The following is a 19,319-nucleotide window of genomic DNA, read 5'->3' on the forward strand; positions in this document are numbered from 1 at the left end:
GATATCTTTCCAGTATCACTGTCAATAACAGACAAAAAGCATCACTTTCTGGATTCCCGAAATGGGCAACTGCCTATATTCGTAATTTTGTACGGAACCCTCAGTGCGCGTGTCCCATTCGTACCAGGCCAGTTTTTATTTTAGAAATAGCATGGCTTTGGGGCGGCGGTATCGCGCGAGATAGGGCTCTGGATACGATTGTGAGCTGACGGTCCTCATCGATTCATCCGTTTAGCACAAGGGTCCGCTCGGCGGGCGCACTTAACTTGTGGAAGCTCGCCAGATTTAAGGCTCGCTTGAAGCTGACGAGGAGGCCGAACTGAAGCAAAGTCGGAGAACTCCGAGAAAGAAAAGAGGGAAGCGAAGCGCAGAAAGAGAGCAGGTGGCTGTGACGGAGGCTGCAAGTAATTGGCGTCCTGAGGGAGCAGGGAAGGGTTGGCGGGGAGGGGTGGCGGGGGCGGTGGCAGTGATTGCGAGCGCAGTTGTAGCAAGGTGAGTGCGGGCCGGATCGATACCCCCACGCGGGCCGCGCCGGGACAGCCCTTATAAAAGCTACAGCAGCGGGGCACGGCCCCCACCGCCCGGCCAGCCAGCTAGGCAGCGCACGACAGCCCCGGCACGTCACACCACACGACGGCGCGCGCTCGCTCGCCAGCCAGCCAGCCAGCCTGCACCGCGCCAGTTCTCCGCACGCCTCCGCTCGGACACCACTGTACTGCCAGCTACAGCCACCCGCAACAGGTGAGTCACTGGGCCAACAGCGCAACCGCCTCAGACAGCCGCTAATGACCCGCGTCCACAGAGTGCCAGCACACTTCGGGCGACGCCGAGTGTACGCGGCGAAACAGCAGCTTGGCACGTGCGCAGCGGCCTAAGTCCTTTATAAGGGAGAAACGTTTAGTCATTTACACGCTCATCTTTTATTCGTCTGGACTGTCCTAGTAGTGGCAAATCACAATAATATTGTTTTCGCATATCAGTACGCCACTTTTTAACTGAATATATTTTATTTCCAACATCGAGGGTAGACATTAGTTTACCTGCTGATGTGTACTGTTTCTGTGCACGACGAGATTAATGAGTTGCGAGTTTTAAGCTTGTGTTACATGGTTTAATTATTACAAAGAAGCTTCTAATGTGTTGTCGGCGTAGACGACGCATTCCAGTTCTCTGGAAGTGATCAGCCCCGCACCCAAACGCACATACACATTCTGTCGTGAGCATTTATTCTACAGTTCAGTCGGGATTTTAATAGCACATAGCACACTTAGACATTGACATACTTGATAATTTTAGATTTGTTTGTGGTCGGATATGATTGGGTGCGTGAAAATGAGAGAGCGAGACAGTGGAAGACGCCGTTCGTAGACGAAAGAGATGTGCTCAAAGGCTATCGGTCTGTCTACTAAAGAGTGAGCGATCTGTTTTTATTCGAACTGGAGGTGTACAGAGAGAATCAGCGCCGATGGTTTAAGTTAGTAGTACATTTAGGATGGAGTGGGATGTTCTAGAATCGTCATATACTTGAAGGGAAAAAAAAGACTTAATACGAAATTCCGCTTTAAGTTAGGATAGCCCAATTCTTAGTTAGAAAAACTACCGAATGAACTGTAGCCTTACCTTTGACTGCGATGTTTCGTTGCTGGGATGAGTAATGGTAGTTGGGTATCTGCTCTTCATCTGTATAAAGACAGATATACTCCACGACTGAAATAGTCAAGATGTTTTAAATGTTCAAGGCATCACAATCTGCAGCAGAAGAATTTTACGTAGTGTCCGACGTCGTCATAGCGCTTTTAATATGAAGATGTGTACTTATGTGATTCTCTTGAGGGATATATTACTGTTGTTGTTTCTGCTGCTGCTGGCCGGCCCGAGTGGCCGAATGGTTCTAGGCGCTTCAGTCTGGAACCGCACGATCACTACGGTCGCAGGTTCGAATCCTGCCTCGGGCATGGATGTGTGTGATGTCCTTATGTTTAAGTAGTTCTAAGTTCTACGGGGCTGATGACCTCAGAAGTTAAGTCCCATAGTGCTCAGACCCGTTTGAACCATTTTGCTGCTGCTGCTCCTACTACTGCTCCTAGTGATGTCCAGCTTCCAATAGTTACGGATGGTTGAAGCTTCTAATAGTTGTGCGCAGAGGGCGGTACCTCTGTATAGAGTTGTGTGACGGAGGTGGATATTGTGCTAGTGCATTATTGCAAAGGTATCTATCAAGCATAATGAAGTGTTGGTTTGGCAGGTGAATATAGTGTCAACCTGAGAAGAGGTGTATCATGGTTTTGTCAGCAGCTAAGGCAAAATACTTGTTGGTCTGGAGACACTGGAGGGGTGGGAGGAGAGGTTAATTAAAGGTTAGGCTCTAAATTTCCTGCAACTAAGGCGCTGTGACGCTTGAAAGGGCAGCTGGGCTAGTTTTGAGAATAGTAAATTTCCCGACGATATTACGGCAGGAAGAGTCTGTCGAAGATCCCTTACGAATTAAAACACTCGAGCGCACGGATAACAATGGAAATATATGATGTTTGAACTGTAGCTTTGAGTATCAAGTGGAGACAAAAACAAACAATAACTATTTATATTTCTACTCTTATAAATTTTTATTGGAATTTATAAAAGAACATAGAATGCTTGGATTTTATTGACGTCTCCCATAGCTCTTTTGTTCAAAAAATGGTTCAAATGGCTCTAAGTACTATGCGACTTAACTTCTGAAGTCATCAGTCGCCTAGAACTTAGAACTAATTGAACCTAACTAACCTAAGGACATCACACGCATCCATGCCCGAGGCAGGATTCGAACCTACGACCGTAGCGGTCGCTCGGTTCCAGACTGTAGCGCCTGGAACCGCACGGACACTCCGGCCGGCGCTCTTTTGTTAATCGGCTATTCTTGCCCATCATTAAACGGCAATGATTGTCTTTTTCACAATCTAACGGGAAAATTAGATAGTGCACTTACACCACAAATATGCTGTTCTGACTGGTGTGGTATATCTTGCCCAAAGGCCGACCAAGGTACGGTGGTTAAGGGCAGTCACGCTTGACGACAGAAATCCTCTGTTCAAATTCCCAGTAACTAATACTTTTCATTGTTTGTTTTATTCGTTTCAGTTCAATTCGAAAGCGGTATTTACTTGATGTACCCGAAAGCTTAAAGTATGCTGTAAAATAGGGGTCGGTGAAATAAGGAAATCAAAGTGCAATGAAATGAGATCGATATATATAATCACACACACACACACACACACACACACACACACATATTCACAGACTCCTAAAAAAAGAAAAAAAATAGTCTTCTACCCACCTTCCATTATACTGATTTTACACGATCGTCTCATTTCATATCAAAAAATGTTATTACCCCTAAATATGTGACGTGCTTGTGATCGACTTAAAAAAAAAGAAATTCATTAAACGACGGAGATAGTTTTGGATTATGCGTGAAAACAATGGCGTGTAGGTTTTGTTTCAGGGTCATCAATAATGATGCCATTAGAGGCGGAACTTCTAAAAGCTCTAGAGCGGTAGTGAGCGTTATACGAGTCTGCAGGGGTTTGGAGAACCGGTTGAGATCCGCATTCTCCATAGTGAAGAGGACTTCAGTTGAAGCTTTAATGCTGCAGAACTTTCGTTAGAACATACATTTTTTTCTATAGCTGTTCTAATTTTACTCGTAAAATCGGAGTAAAGGAACGGCTGACATTTTTCAGTCACGCGTGTAAAGAGAATTGCTACAAAGATCTTTTCCACTAATATAATTTTCGCGCGAGTTGGAATTCGGTTATGAAAACGATACTGGAGAAATACTTCGACGAAGGTTTAGGACGCAGTTTCGTCAGTGAAAAGGTTGAAAATGCGGGAGAAAGGAAAGGACTGACTGAGACCGCTTAGTTATTCGAAACTCGGATGCCATTGAAAATGAGAAAGCAGGTTGCTGAATATCTACCCTTCTGCTGAGAACATACAACGTATGTAGTGCAGTTAGAAGATATCCATGTTGTAGTAATGTAGCAAGTGTCAATCTTTGCAAAGGTAGTGAAATATCCTACGCCACTACATAAAAAAATTTTCATCTGCAAATAATACTGATGTAATGGCCTGTCACACAAGGCAAACATAAAATAAGTCACACCTTCAGAAAGGCAACAAATACCGAAACTGGTAGCTTCCTCCTATTGAGTTGTTTAAAAAGACCATTCGTTGTCGACAGTGTACGGAGCTCGTGACTGAGCAGAAAGGAAAGATCACAGGGGAACGGTCAAGGAACTGAATCTGCCGTTCAAGAAAAGTGCTGTGTGGCGACTTTTTATGCCATACGCACTTATCCAAAGACACAAGAGTTCTTAAGTGGTACTAAATTTCATGCGTCCTGTCGTTCTGGTAGCTCGCAGCGTTGTTGAAATGTGGAATACCCACTGATACGGCGATCTTACACTGATATAACACATTTGCTGTTTTGGTGAATGAAGCAAAAGGAAGCTAGTTTAGGGAAAATATAATTATTGACAGTAGCCCAATAGTTTTCGTTTCACGCATAGAGGAAAAATTAACGCGATGAGTTTGAGGAATTGATAGTACGTAATGCATGACGTGCGTGACTCTAGGTTTTAACTTCACAATTTACCAAACACTGCGAGAAAAATATTGCCAGGAAAGTACGAAATAAGGAATAGCATGATCTTAATGACAACAGCTTTTTACCTGGAGATGAGCAAACCTGTAAGATGTTTCGCTTATATTTTTTAACTCTATGAAAGACATCGGCCAGTTCCAGCAGCTCGTATGGTATGTTCTTACTGATGCTTCCTTGAAGTTCAAATAATCATTCATTTTTACTTCATTTTGTGTAACGGTAAAAACAGGAATATCATCAAGTCTTGATAGTACGTATGATGAATTTCTTACGGTTAAGTTTTTAGGTGAGCGGAACGCAATGGAATTAAACCTAAAGTATTATAGGAGTCCCGTTTATATTCGCCATCACAAATAACTTTTTGTCCAGAAACAAAATAAAAGTATGAAACTAATGTCATTTTGGCTATCAGGCGGTCATTAACAGCATGATTTTTCCATGTATCTTTGTTCATTGCAAAAATCTGAAGATAAGAACGTCTTTTTTTTTAAATAGCACCCTGTATTTTTTATTCGGTAATCCACTGAGTCTCCTCCAGATGTGCTTAGAAACGTATTACAATGTGCTATTCACGTAAACATTTCTTTATTAAGGACTGATCATTCAGTCAACTGTCCAGTCGAAGTTTTGTGTGAGTACAACGAATAACACAGAAGAGAAAGTGGAAACGCTCCTCACCTGCCACGCATCAATAGATATGTCAATTAAGACATTTCCGTTCCGCTTCCCGCTGTACAACCAACAGCACGAGAGAGATGGTTCAAATGACTCTGAGCACTATGGGACTTAACATCTGTGGTCATCAGTCCCCTACGACTTAGAACTACTTAAACCTAACTAAGGACATCAGACATCCATGCTCGAGGCAGGATTCACACCTGCGACCTTAGCGGTCACGCGGTCCCAGACTGAAGCGCCTAGAACCGCACGGCCACACCGGCCGGCATAGAGAGAGAGAGAGAGAGAGAGAGAGAGAGAGAGAGAGAGAGAGAGAGAGAGAGAGAGACACAGACAGACTTGAGTTTCATTACCTTAACCTACCTGCTACCTTTGCCCATCTGCCTTGTGGTAAACTGATTACAGCACTTTGTGTCCAAAGTGTTCGCTTCACAGCTGACGGGATAATTGAGGCACATGTCGACTTTTACAACACGTGTGGAACTCGGAGTACCTGTGAAAAAACGTCGTTGGTGATCAGTGGACGATACAAGTTAACTGTATTCGTCAGTAACACAGCAAGTGTGAAATTCGTATTGCATGTTCAACGCGGGCGTTTTTAGCTTTGGTATCAGTAGTTGCTGTTCTTGTGTGGTTGTCGGTATTCAAGGCGTCCAGTTCCAGATCCCCGTACTAAGTGATATTTCAGGTTAAATGTGATGCCTCATTTAAATATTTTTCAGCAAGATTTGGTTCCTTTGGCATCTGATTAATTTTTGTCTTGTCTCCATTTTTACCACACAATACAAACAGGAAACTACACCAGGAAGTTTCAACTTCACTTTACGAAGAACCAGTTTTAGCTTAGATTTTAATGCAACTGCGACGGCGCTGCCATAAGAGGCGTTAAATTAGGAAACTAATAGTTTCACCATCTGTGCTCATTATAGACACATTATGCTGTATCTGGCAAAGGAGGACGAAACTAGAAGTGATGGTCTGTTCAACGAACCTTTCTCTTGTTCGCCTCAGGTGATCTATGGAAGGATGAGGAACGTAAAAGAATGAGATGAATCCGTTCATTCTGAATACGGATAACTGGCTTCGCTACTCTACCACCTTGGTGCGTAAGAGATGTCAGATCAGTTTTTGGAAGTAAGGAGTAGTGTGTCCTTGATTTTTGTCAGCGAGCCATTGAGACAACGGTCTATAACGTTAGGGAGACCATGGAACATTAGGTCAGGATTGATTTTAAACTGACCTCTTCAGATTGTGTAAAATGCCTCGAGCACGCTGTCACTTTCTGTCAGTGTACTAAAGAGTTAAGTATTAAAATCTAGTATCACTGGAATACTCACGAAATTTTTTTTAAATAGAATAAACTTTCACGTTCGTGACAGATTGTCGATGGTATTTGTTACGTAGTAATACCATAAGAAATTTTGTGCTACGTCTTAGTGCGTCTCATCGTGTATTTGAGACACGATTACTTCGGATAGAAGAAAGTTATTGGTTTTAGCACAACCCGGATTACTTACCCTCCCACATCTAAAGAAGAGCTTGCTAAAGGACGTCACTCCTCATATAAAACATGGAAGGTCCTCAGCAGGCTGAGAACTGGAGTATCCCGATGCAAGGTCGATTTGAAGAAATGGGGATTCTCTCCAGGAGATGAACTATGCGAATATGGCGAACAGCAAGATCATAAACACCTGCTCAAATGTAGAAACCTCCCAGCCACGTTTCCGATGGGCGATCTGGTTATCGCCAATGATACACTAGTTCAAACGGCGGAATTTTCAATGTCATATGGAATTTAATCATTTACTTATATTGTTTGTCAATTGATGTCGTATGGAATTTAATCATCATGTACATACATTAATTGTACATTGCTGTCTATCGGCTATATATGTATGTTATGTTCTGGACGCGAGTAAATAAATAAGTCCATTTGCCATGGAGAGGCGTGTAGCAGAAAACAGTCTGAACATTTGTTGAACATACTACTGACACAGATTTCTACGATAACTTCCTAACTGATTAAAACTGTATGTCAAGCCGAGAGTAGAACTGGTACTTCATTTGCCTTTCCTACGTAAAGTTATGGCTTCGTTTTCCGATCCAAGGGTTTGTTTCCCGATGTGGCACTTAGTTTTGTCATGAAATTTCGTTACAGTGAACATTATACAAAGTCATCAGAGTAAACGTACTGTTTCGTACGCAACACAAAGACTGCAGCTATAGCGCACTCTGCAATATTATTTCTCCCGGGAAAGTTAGTCCAGAGAGGTATGCTTGAGAACTTCCGTGGAATCTGAAACGGTAACAGGCAGACATTGGTGGAGAGAAATCGTAAGATCTGGGTGTTTTCGAATGACTCACTTGGAAAGAGCGTTGAATACATTGGATCAAGGTCCGATTTTCAAGAAGCTGTCGGGAACCGGTTTAATCTGTCAGGAAGTTGCTCTGTGTTGTACTCACTCCTGCAGTGTTCCACACTTATTTCCCAACATTCCCTGAAGTCAAATTACGTTTTGGAATTTATGGGCTCATCTTACTGGTCCAACTCAAATGATGCGCTTCTCCCCCCACCCACCCATCTGTTGAACTTAGTTGTTGTTGGAATATTGAACTCTAACAAAGTTGAAAGACATTATTACAATGTCAGGTTAGAAAACAAAGGAAATTTAACTCGTACATGTTTTTTATTATTATTGGAAAAATCACCATCCGCTACCAGTGTTACACTGCCTCCACAATCTGGTCATCCGACGAAAACCTGGACCCAGACAGCTGCTTCTACATCGTCGGACCGAAAACGCGAACGTCACCTGGAGTTAGGTAGGGATAGTAGAGTGGGAGTTCAAGCAGTTCAGAAGCAGAATTCTGAGTACAGGTTTTTTCCCACTTGTATGATAGCGATAATTATCATGAAGCAAATCACACCTTTTTAAAGCTTCGCTGTCCCCCTCCTTTTCATTTTGGATTTCAGATCTCGCAGTAGCTCACAGTAGCTATCATTCAATGGCTTCAAATGGCTCTGAGCACTATGGGACTTAACTTCTGAGGTCATCAGTACACTAGAACTTAGAACTACTTTAACTAACCTAAGGACATCACACACATCCATGCGCGAAGCAGGATTCGAACCTGCGACTGTAGTGGTCGCGCGGTTCCAGACTGTAGCGCCTAGAACCTCTAGGCCACCCCGGCCGGCAGCTATCATTCAATGTACGGCCTCTGGGGGGTAAAGGATTAGCGTTATACCTTTCAAATCCCAAAACATTGTTATCTTGGCTACAGGAGCTTCGCTTTCGAACATTTTTGCTGTTGGTGAAGATGGATATCTCCACATCATCCTCTGCAGCATACAATGTCATTTGTAATGATGGACCCACATTTCAACAACAGTTACTGTGCGACGAAGTCCTCTCCTTCCCTTCAAACCGCCGTATGGGGGGAGGGAGGGAGGGAGGGAGGGAGGGGGGAGAAGACGTCAAACGGGCCTACTTGGAGCAGGAGAGGCACCACAGGACATTTTAATTTCCACTGTCTATACTTTTACAAATAAATTCATAAAACTTTGTCAGCATTACCAAGAAGGATTCAGGATTCACACTCATAGCAATGGAAGTTCAAAAACAAAGCAAAATTTTTTTACATGTGAAATTCCATCATTTTTTCACTTTTTTGGCTGCATTCGCTGCTGTAGGTACATCTTTCTTTATAAGACAGATTCTTCGACATGTAAAAAAATTATTTTGTTACGTTTTTGAACTTCCACTGCTCTAAGTGTGAATCCTGAATCCTTCCTGGTCATGCTGACAAAATTTTATTAATTTATTTGTAAATGCAATTAAACTTGCAATTAAAATGTCCTGTGGTGCCTCTCCTGTGCCAAGTCTCCCTCACCTGAAATGTGATTTCGACATCTCCAAAAGCTCCTGTTTGTGTTTGTCAGTTGAAGTGGTATCCAACGAGCAGAAACTTGGTGATAATTTAAAGATTCGTTGACGATTGCAAGTTTTGAGCTGTGACTAACGTACAACTCTTCCGTAGTATCATCAGTTCTCGCGCAACGGTCGTCGCGAACCGGACGGTCAGCTGTCTCGACTTTCCCGCCCGTTTTCGAATAAATGGCCTACCCTGATGATCTCCGTCGCCCACAGATAAACGCCCGCTTTTAAAGCGATCTATGCACTCGAAAATCTTCGGTTCACTGAAACAGCCATCATACTGCAGCTGCATTCTGCAGATAATCCATACATCTGTAGTAGCTTCAGAATGCGAGAAACGATCACACTCCACATTTCTTACTTGGCGCATGCGGACAATGGAAATCTAATACTATGAATAAAGTTATTCACTGAACCAACACAGGTATCGCACGAGAACAGAGAGGTAAAGGCAAGCCACTGTCAACCTACAGTGCAGAAAAATTCTTCATTTATTGATCTGTCCTTGTATCTTTGGAGAAATCCTGTTGCGCATATATTTCCAAAGTGTACAGTCTTTTCGGTTCAAGACCTTTAAGGTACGTAATACATCAGCACACAATGCAAAGCACACTGCACTTGCCATTACAATCGTCAGCCTGCGCTCTACATGCCTTAGAGAAGGGAGAATGTCGACTAACTCGTTTTCCTTGAAACAGCCGGCCGTAAGACTGTGTGTGCTTCCGCCAACACCGCAGCGTTCACCAATACGTTTTCTCTTTTTATCGTAAGAGTGTATGAGGATATTTGTACAAAGCGATTGATAGCAAGAATGCAAATGAACAGAGGAGCCTAATGGCGAGAGAGACTGCTCCACTCAAAGGCAAGGGACACATTTTTTGTCGTTACCCCATATTACAACCGACTAACTCGCTAATTCAAGTACTGATGTCACTGAGATTTCTTAAAGGTTTGGATGTAAATAACCATTAAAGAGAGGTGCAATTGTGGCCACATGCGTCAAAAACAAATGTGAACTAGAAGGGCAGGCCGAAAGGACAGGGGTAAGAGCCAATCAAGACAAATGTCACACAATTTATCTGAGTGTCAATGTAACATGTACTTCAGGTATCCGTTCCTGATATCATGGAGGGTTTAGCGACGGTAGCTCCCAGAGGGACAAGGAGCAGCTTGTCAATTGTGATTTTCTTAAGCCGGACGTCGTGGTCCACATAGATTGCGAGAGTTAAGTTTTCAGATTTCGTGTAGAAAGTTTACAATTTTCCATTTCAGATGGAGGCGACGTCTCGATTGTACAATATTAGCAAATTCAAAAATTTGACTCAACCACTTACAATCCGTAATGAACCTCACAAATCACACGACGCTTTGCGAGAGCAGGACCCATTTTAAGGTAAAATATACAAGTCATTAAAAAAAAGTTAATACTTCAACGGACCTTTCGTGGATGTTGTAATCATCTATAATGACATACAGTCTGAAAAAAATTGCACAAATATTCATTCGGATCTTGATAAGATTTCAAAGCTGTGCAGATGTTGTAAGCTTACATTAAATGGTCAGAAATGTGAAGGTGTACTGTTCACAAAACGAAAACTCATAATATCCTAGGACTGCAAAATCAACGAATCACGAGTGGAATCGATGAATTCATAGGAGTACAAATACCAGAGGGTAACAACGATCACATAGGCTCAGTCGTGAGGGTGGGTAAAGTAGGTGGGAACTTGGGTTCATTGTTAGAGTACTAGGGAAATGCTGTATCTGCAACGCAGATTGCCGGCCGCGGTGGTCTTGTGGTTCTAGGCGCTGCAGTCCGGAACCGCGGGACTGCTACGGTCGCAGGTTCGAATCCTGCCTGGGGCATGGATGTGTGTGATGTCCTTAGGTTAGTTAGGTTTAAGTAGTTCTAAGTTCTAGGGGACTGATGACCTAAGATGTTAAGTCCCATAGTGCTCAGAGCCATTTGAACCATTTGAAGCAACGCAGATTGCTTACAAAACACTCGGGCGACACATCCTAGAATGTTGCTCGTGTCTAGGATCTGTACCAGGTAGGACTAAAAGGGGGTATGTATTGAACGTATACAGAGAAGGCTAGCACGAATGCTCAGTTTCGTTTGTCTCCTGGGAGAACGTCAGAGAGCTGCTGAACAAACCGAACTGGCAGGCGCTTGAACATGGGCGCAATCTATCCCGAGACAGCCTGCTTGCAAAAAGCCAGCTGTAAGTGATGAATCTGGGAACATACAACCCCGTCTGTATCTCTGCCGTAGCGTTCACAGGAACAACATTAGACTAATTACTACGCACGCGGCAGCGACATTCTCCTCACGCTCCATGCGTCACTGGAACAGAGACAAAGCTCTAATAGGAAGTACCCTCTTCCATGAACTTCTCCGTCGATTGCAGAGCATGGGTGCAGATACAGAATCTCAATTAAAAAGAAACAAACAAAAGGCCAATTTTTTTAAATGATTTGCCTAAAAGTAAGAAATAATACAGATAGAGAAACATTTGACGCGCCCGTATACAGTAGCTGAGATGGTCATACGTTAGTAACGTAAGGCTAACAGATAGAAGAAAGCTTTTATAAGTTCTATGGTTTTTGATATACATTACAAAAGTGCACCCAGATTTGTCGAACAGTCCCTTTTTCGAAATCAAAGTGCTCTGAACTTTTCTTACCAGACAATTTCGCGATTCCTCATTGTACAGCTTTACAATATTGTTACATCAATAATGTACAAACAATTCCAAATATAGCATTATTAAATCTGGAAGGGCTAGAACTTTAAATAAAAAGAGACGCCAAATGCAAGAAGAAAATATGTATTTGGGAAAGACTTCGTAAAGGACTCGACATGACAATTGGCTTTGAAGCGCGCACGTATTCGACACGCAGAGAGAAACACCTCATATGTTGTACAGGATTTCGAACAGCACTCAAAGGGGCATCAGATTGTTTCCCTAATCTTTGCTTTCTTCTAGAAAATCAGTTTACAAAACATTTTAATAATAATAATAATAATAATAATAATAATAATAATAATAATAATAAGAAGAAGAAGAAGAAGAAGAAGAAGAAGAAGAAGAAGAAGAAGAAGAATCAGCTACCTCGCGTATCACTGAAACTCCGTATATCATCGAATGTTTCCTTAATCTTTTCGAAAAGGTGTAGAAATAAAAAATTAAAAAATGCGTTTCTTTGTTTACCTCATCTGCCTACTCAGCATACATGACATGTTTAGCAGACTATTTTATCCAGATAGTCTTCATTGTAAAATGAAATAATTTTGAGAATTGTCCCAGTACCTTTTGTACGAATCGGGAGATGACGATTATTTGTGTAGTTGCTTTCATTGACCCGATGTACGTTCGATGTAGTGTTGTACCTCTCATAAAAGTAATCATGTTATTTTAGCTAGATATGACTGCGGAAAGATATGTTCAATACGTTGTGATCAAGAATAGTTTCTCGTTTCTATATCAATAAAAACGCGAGTGGCATCCCAAATGAGTTATAGTTTATTTGTAGCAGCAGTTCCTTGCGAAGTTAATTTCAGCCTCAAGAAAAAGAATCCACGACCTGTGTGCTGTTTTCTGCGCTGGGAACATCATCAGCATCATGAAAACAGCAGGTTAGTGAAGGGTACACGAACTTATGTATTCCACACAGGGCAGTGAAACAGCTAGGCACCTCACGTGTACTGCATGCACAGTACAAATGTGCTCAGTGACACGTCATCTGCAGTAATGTAGAGGAGATAAAGGAGGATGTAAGTATCAACACTCTCACCTTTATTCCATTTTCTTGCCGTAATCTATAACCAAAGTTTGTTCCGAAATTGTTGAATTTCGGTCAGAAACAATGACATACAGACATCGCTCAGGAATTGCTGAATGAAGTCGGCAACGAATCAGAACTTATCAAGAAATTTATAACAGATGACGAAATATGGTTATACGGGTGTGACGTCGAAACAAAGGCCCAGTGGAAACTGCCTGAAGAGCCAAGACAAAAAAGACGTTCAGTAACATGTTAAGGTTCTTCTCACTGTTTTCTTTGATTACAGCAGGATAGTACACCATGAGTTATTCCCTCACGGTCAATAAGGAATACAGGTACCACCTGGAAGTTGCGCGTCGTTTGCCAGAAGAAAACGACCAGAATTGTGGCAAAACCACTCGTGGACACTGTATCCTGATAGTGTTCCCAATCACACCTCAAAGCTTGTCCATTATTTTTTTGGCATAAAACAAAACCGTGATGTTGCCTCAGCCACTGTATTTGCGGGACATGGCCCCCTGCGACATCTTTCTATTCCCGAGGCTGAAAGAATCGTGAAAAGTCGTCGTTTTGCTGCGGCTGATGAGACAAACAGAATTGCTGAATGAGGTGAACACCATAACGAAAAGTGAGTTCCGGAAGTGCTTTCAAGATTGGGACAAACGCTGAGACGAGTGTGTTATATCCGAGGGGGGATTACTTTCAAGGGTCCAAAGTGTTAATGTTGATGAATAGATTCTTTAAGAAAAAGAAAGATTTCCGTTATTTTTGACCACAGCTCGTATATGACCTTGGTACAATACGAGGTGTACCGGTATGAAATGAGCGTTTTTTTGTGAAAATGAAGCACTAATTTTGAATTGAAAAGTAAAAACGTTTTATTCAAAGTACCGACCATTGCTTTCTATACATTTTAACCACCTTTCTGGCAATTTGTGGACACCATGCCAATAGAAATGTTCGTCTTTTCAAGCAAGCCAATCACACCCAATTTTCGACTTCTTCGTAGGAATCGAAGTGTTCCTCAGCCAATGCGTGTCCCATTGATGAAAACAAATGACAGTCGGAAGGGGCCAAGTCTGTTAAAGACGGCGGGTGGGGTAGCAGCTCCCAGCCAAGTGTTCTGATTGTATCCTGAACCAGTTTTGCTTTGTGTGCAGGTGCATTGTCGTGTAGAAAAAATTACTTTGTCATGTCTTCTGGCCCATTCTGGTCTTTTTTCGATCAATACATAGTTCAAATTGATCATTTGCTGTCTGTAGCGATTAGTATTCGGTTTCACCGGGTTTTAGAAGCTCATGATACCCACACCTCTCTGATCCCACAAAACACAGAGCATTGTCTTCTTGCCGAATCGATCTGGTTTTGCAGTCGATATTGATGGTTGTCCCGGATTAACCAATGACTTTTCCCCTTTAGCATTCTTAAAATAAATCCATTTTTCATCGCCAGTAACAATTCGATGCAAAATTGATTTTCTTTCATGTCTTTGAAGCAAAATTTGACAAATGCTTTTTCGGTTTTCCATCTGTCTTTCATTCACTTCATGTGGTATCCATTTTCCACACTTTTGGATCTTTCCCATAGCTTTCAAACGGTCAGGAATTGTTTGTTGTGCAGCTTTTAGCATTGCTGCCATTTGCTTCTGACTCAAAGTATCTTCTTCATCCAATATTGCTTGCAATTCTTTGTCTTCGAACTTGGTGGTCTTCCATGTTCCTCGTTCCTTGCATCAAAATCATTATTGCTGAAACATCTTCTGCACGTTGCTTCTGATAGAGCATGATCACCATACGCCTGGACAAGCATTCGATGCGACTCTGCAGCACTTTTTTAAAATGAAAACAAAAAATTAATGCTTAGCGCAAATCACTTTCTGGTACAAAATTAGACATTAACACGATGAAAACATGTGTTCCATGACTTGATGTACACTAAATATCTTTGACAGATGTCATACCAACCAAAAAAAAAAATTAATGCTCGTTCCCAACAAATGTTCCCTATCGACACATTTGTATCTTAACGCTCATTTCATAGCGGTACATCTGGTACGTTACCTCTTAGTAATCAAAGGTTAAGACTATCGCCTCGGCTGATTTGAAACTAATTTCAGCTTTGTCAGCTTTTGCAGCAGTTTAGTCGTGCCGCATCACACAGGAAGTTTGGAATTCCACGGCCCTAACTGTTGCTTCTGGAGTGAAAAGTTGCGTAGAGTTTAAAGATTAAAGCACATCCGGAACAATTAGGAACCGGAGCGTCAGCTGCAGGCGAAGTGTTGTGGCCGCATCTCGTAATTCGAGCCTAGCAGAATGCTGCCAGCTCGCTTCTCTCTGCGGCTCGCACTGCCGAAACCGGAGATTGTGAATTTCCTGCTCCTGTGTGCCTAGGCGCGAGCTCCCCTCCGTAGTCAGACTGTGGTATGGAGAGTCGAAAGTAAGGCAGCAGAGGACGTTCAACGTCCATATAACACGCAGTCTTTGGGGCGAGAGAGAGGAAAAAACCAAGAAAGTAATGTAGTATAACAGACAGCCTCTTTAAAAACTGCGTGTAAAAGATTTTCGTTTTTTGTGATGCGCCTGGTAAGAGTTCTTAGGGCGTAAGTCATTACTGCAGTCGAATGACGTAGCGACGTCCTTGCATAGGCTATACGCCGTGTGTGGACGGGGAATGACCATCAACCGGTTCTGCAAGTCACACCTACTTCGCCGTTAGCCCATGACAGCGGCTTTCAATTGAAAGCACTGACGTCAGTAGCGGAAGCTTTCCCCGTCGTTCCTTTCCAAATCAAGCTGTTTTCGGAGGCAGTCGATACCGAAAATTATAGTTAAAGAGGTTCTTTCAGGGAGAATATTTCGCCATGCCGCACGAAACTGACTAGTAGAGTATTTTGAAGTCCAGTTCCGAGCACGGAATTCTCAGCGAAGATGGAGTCTGGACCTCCATAGGTTACAAAAAACTGAAAGAAAGAGGCTTTATTACGAGTCCGCAAGAACTTCCTCCCTGCCCCGCTACAGTACCAGAGTACAGTTTCTATAATGGAAATCTCGTGCGCTTCTGGAACCGATTCCGCTAAACCTCTCGTTTAGCCAATTTTGGCATTACGTCACTGATTCTAGTAAGACAATATTATGGTTCCTCGAAACTGACCAACTCTTTTGCACAAAAATAGAAATGTTAGAATCTTTCCCTCTCCTCACTTCCCCGCCCCGCCACAACCCCAGATAAATTTCTGCAAACGGCCAGCCATAAATCAGTTCAAAAAAATGAACGTTGGTGTGATTACTTCTTAAGATATGCTAGTACTTATCCAATATGGTAAACTGAAACCGCCCTCCGAACATCTCAAGGCATAAACTACCCTAGTCTCCTTGCAGCCCTGACAGTTGACACATGCTGTAATGCAAACTGACGCTCAGTAGCTCGGTGCGGGCTTTTGTTAAAGTTTCGAGAACATACCTTCACCGAAGAGTCAAGCAGTATATTGCTCCCTCCTACGTATATCTCGCGAAGAGACCATGAGGATAAAATCAGATAGATTAGAGCCCACACAGAAGCATACCGACAATCCTTCTTTCCACGTACAATACGAGACTGGAATAGAAGGGAGAACCGATAGAGGTACTCAGGGTACCCTCCGCCACACACCGTTAGGTGGCTTGCGGAGTATGGATGTAGATGTAGAAACTGTGAACATCACAGGAACTGCTCTACCGTTTGTGTTACGCGTGCGTATAACTCAGCACATTGACTGACTCACTACAGACATTTTCTACTTTTTGGTGAGTTTAAAAATAGCGATCCCAGTCGCGTGACAATATGCTAATTACAAATTTTGATCGTAGTCCAGATTTTTAAAATTCCTTAAAGGAGAGGTTTGTAATACCACCGTGTTGTGTGTCTTTCAGAGATAGCATCAGCCGCCAGTTACAGCGAAAGACGCAAATTCTCAGATCAGCAGGTTTAAAGTTGATAAATTATACGGTTTCGCCAAAGCATTAATGCTGAATCTCCGTTTCTATGATACTTCGTCCCGTTGAAATAATTTACGTTCGTATAAACACCCTGTTCTCGGGGAACATTGTGGTGGTGGTGGTGGTGGTGGTGGTGGGAGTGTGCTGATACTCTTCCATCCCTGCTGTCAGCGCCATGACGCCCATAATCACTTTGGTCAATACTAAAACGACTCACTATTTTCGTACATGATGATAGTTTAGCCGAAAATATTTCAAAAACGACTTACCCTAGAACCGTGAGAATTAAAAAGGAAAAGCTTAGTCTAGAGGCGTATCGTCTATAACAAAGTATAATTTTCGAAAACAGGAACCTGGAAAATTCATAGGAATTACCACAGAATCAAGAACGTAGACATACCAGACACAGCAACTCTTATCTCATTTGGTGTGGCATCAATGTACACTTGCATTACAGTAGAGGAAACTATCGACATCGTCACACAAGGACTGAAACGGCAAGGCCGGCCGGGGTGGCAGAGAGGTTCTAGGCGCTACAGTCTGGAACCGCGCGACCGAAACCGTCGCAGGTTCGAATCCTGCCTCGGGCATAGATGTGTGTGCTGTCCTTAGCTTAGTTAGGTTTAAGTAGTTCTAAGTTCTAGGGGACTGATGACCTCAGAAGTTTAGTCCCATAGTGCTCAGAGCCATTAGAACCATTTGAAACAGCAAGGAAACACAACAAATGCACACACTGATGAAGCAGCGACCATACTCTGACTGTAACAGCACAAAATTACTTGGTGTGCGACAAACAGTTTTATTCCCAACATTGACTGCCAATGAGATCATCAATTAGTGGCCTCGTGGCCAACATGTTCATGAACAACTTAGAGAACAAGGCCTTCAAACACATAAGAAAACAGAAAATATATAGACTGGCATTGTTATGTCGATGACATTTGCCTGATAGACGAGCTACATACAAACATAAAACAGCCACACAATGAAAGAAAAGATTTACTCATAAATTCACTTCACATTAGAAACAGAAACGGACAGCACATTAACTTTTCTGGGTTGCACCAAAAAGTAGTTCTCATGATTTCACAATATTAAGAAGACCGACAGCCATAAGCACCACCGTTCAAAATCTATCAAACCCATTGAACACAAGCAAACAAGTTTCACATACCTGCACCAAAGATTAAACAGAGCACCAATAAGTAAACGTACCACGCTCGGGAACTACATACAAGAAAACATGTAGCGGCGGAAAATAGTTATGATAACCATATGATAAACTAAACCAACAGATAAAACAATGGAAATTTCAGGACATACATACACCTTCCACAACTGAGCTAGAAAAAAAAAAATGCACGCGCTCGCACGAGGGGGGGAGGGGGGGGAGAGAGAGAGAGAGAGAGAGAGAGAGAGAGAGAGAGAGAGAGAGAGAGAGAGAGAGAGAGAGAGAGAAAACAAATTCGGCTGTGTTGTGGAAGAGTCAAATGTCCGTTAGAAACACAACATCCGTTTGTGTGGGTGGGTGTGGGTGCGCGTGCGCGTGCGCGCGCGCGGGAGACGTGTGCCCGTTTCTCAATAAGTCATAGGAACGCAACAGTAAATAGCTCTGTCGAAGCATAATGTAAGAAACTGCAAATAAGTGCGTTGAACGTCTTGGCAAAGAAAAATTGTGTAGCCGTAAAGGGGTGTGGTAGCACGCAACGTTCACATTAATATCGTTTGGTTGCAGATGACACACTTATCAGTCGTGCAGATTGCAAGTCTTGCTTTTGTATTAAGTCTACGAACGGCGCCTGCGGCATGTCCTCAATAATTTTGCAAGAGATAGTCGTGGTCGGAACAGTGGTCTTTCCAGCTGAATGCATTATCGCTGAGCCAAGTGAAATAGAACGTGCGCAGACTGTTGGTGGGTGCTTCCGTACCCGAGGCAGCCGAATTGTTTGGTGTTTCAAGGCGCATCGTTTCGAAGATCTATGCCACAGATAGGGAAAGCGGGAAATAATCATCCGCTAAGTCACAACGCCGGCGAAAGTGTGTGTCGTATGATTGTCTTCCACGGTCATTAAAGAGTTTCTGTAAGTCAGGTTTTGTGCAAGATGGCTCAGACTTCGGATGTTCAATACAAAAATGTCATGTAATCTCGACTTCAGATTATTAGGTTCGCATAGCTGTTATATGGCATATGTATATTTTGTTCCTGAGTTTATACCGTGAGCAGTGGCGGGATTACATGTTGGCCCACTGGACACGGGCCTAGGAGCAGTACCTTCACGGGGGTGGCTTTTTTGCTCT

The 19,319-nt window shown here is 42.8% G+C and overlaps 1 protein-coding gene across 1 annotated transcript in view; it reads left to right on the forward strand.

The window, feature by feature from the left end:
* Positions 1-481: 481 nt before the first annotated feature.
* LOC126271955 (aromatic-L-amino-acid decarboxylase) overlaps positions 482-19,319 on the forward strand; it is a 172,910-nt gene continuing 154,072 nt past the window's right edge. Inside the window, exon 1 of the mRNA XM_049974393.1 lies at positions 482-741. The gene's annotated coding sequence lies outside the window, so the exon portion shown is untranslated. The remainder of the gene's footprint in view (positions 742-19,319) is intronic.

The sequence above is a fragment of the Schistocerca gregaria genome, chromosome 5 (assembly GCF_023897955.1).
Source record: "Schistocerca gregaria isolate iqSchGreg1 chromosome 5, iqSchGreg1.2, whole genome shotgun sequence".
NCBI lineage: Eukaryota > Metazoa > Arthropoda > Insecta > Orthoptera > Acrididae > Schistocerca > Schistocerca gregaria.